Consider the following 1,139-nt stretch of genomic DNA (forward strand, 5'->3'; position numbering starts at 1 on the left):
TTATCAATGAATTTACTTGAGTTAAGAAGTAAAAGAGGTCTAAAGTTAATGTTTTTGAGCACCTACAGCCAAACCACACTGGACATGCCCAATCTCGTCAGATCTTGGAAGCTATGCAGTGTTGGGCCTGGTTAGTACTTGGATGGGAGACCACATAAGAATCCCAGGTGCTGTAGGTAATTTTATACTGCCATAACATTCTTTTCTATTACATTTTACATTTCATTTTTCAACTTGTCATTGAATTTACTTGAGTTAAGAAGTAAAAGAGGTCTAAAGTTAATGTTTTTGAGCACCTACAGCCAAACCACACTGGACATGCCCAATCTCGTCTGATCTTGGAAGCTGTGCAGTGTTGGGCCTGGTTAGTACTTCGATGGGAGACCACCTGGGAATACCAGGTGCTGTAGGTAATTTTATGCAGCCATACCATTCTTTTCTATTACATTTTACATTTAATTTTTTCAACTTATCAATGAATTTACTTGAGTAAAGAAGTAAAAGAGGTCTAAAGTTAATGTTTTTGCGCTCCTTCAGCCAAACCACACTGGACATGCCCAATCTCATCTGATCTTGGAAGCTATGCAGTGTTGGGCCTGGTTAGTACTTGGATGGGAGACCACCTGGGAATACCAGGTGCTGTAGGTAATTTTATGCAGCCATAACATTCTTTTCTATTACATTTTACATTTAATTTTTTCAACTTATCAATGATTTTACATGAGTTAAGAAGTTATAGATGTCTAAAGTTAATATTTTTGAGCACCTACAGCCTAACCACACTGGACATGCCCAATCTTGTTTGATCTTGGAAGCTATGCAGTGTTGGGCCTGGTTAGTGCTTGGATGGGAGACCACCTGGGAATTCCAGGTGCTGTAGGTAATTTTATGCAGCCATAACATTCTTTTCTATTACATTTTACATTTAATTTTTTCAACTTATTAATGAATTTACTTGAGTTAAGAAGTAATAGAGGTCTAAATTTAATACTTTTGAGCACCTACAGCCAAACCACACTGGACATGCCCAATCTCGTCTGATCTTGGAAGCTATGCAGTGTTGGGCCTGGTTAGTACTTTGATGGGAGACCACCTGGGAATACCAGGTGCTGTATGTAATTTTAGACAGCCAAAACATT

General features: G+C 38.5%; 5 pseudogenes; all 5 read left to right on the plus strand.

The window, feature by feature from the left end:
• Window positions 1-60: 60 nt before the first annotated feature.
• Window positions 61-179, plus strand: LOC148430936 (5S ribosomal RNA; annotated as a pseudogene).
• A 115-nt stretch (window positions 180-294) lies between these two features.
• LOC148430937 (5S ribosomal RNA) lies at window positions 295-413 on the plus strand (annotated as a pseudogene).
• Window positions 414-529: 116 nt separating this feature from the next.
• LOC148430938 (5S ribosomal RNA) lies at window positions 530-648 on the plus strand (annotated as a pseudogene).
• Window positions 649-764: 116 nt separating this feature from the next.
• On the plus strand, window positions 765-883 carry LOC148430939 (5S ribosomal RNA; annotated as a pseudogene).
• A 116-nt stretch (window positions 884-999) lies between these two features.
• On the plus strand, window positions 1,000-1,118 carry LOC148430940 (5S ribosomal RNA; annotated as a pseudogene).
• The last annotated feature ends 21 nt before the right edge of the window (window positions 1,119-1,139 follow it).

The sequence above is a fragment of the Taudactylus pleione genome, unplaced genomic scaffold, assembly GCF_031769625.1.
Source record: "Taudactylus pleione unplaced genomic scaffold, aTauple2 ptg003106l, whole genome shotgun sequence".
NCBI lineage: Eukaryota > Metazoa > Chordata > Amphibia > Anura > Myobatrachidae > Taudactylus > Taudactylus pleione.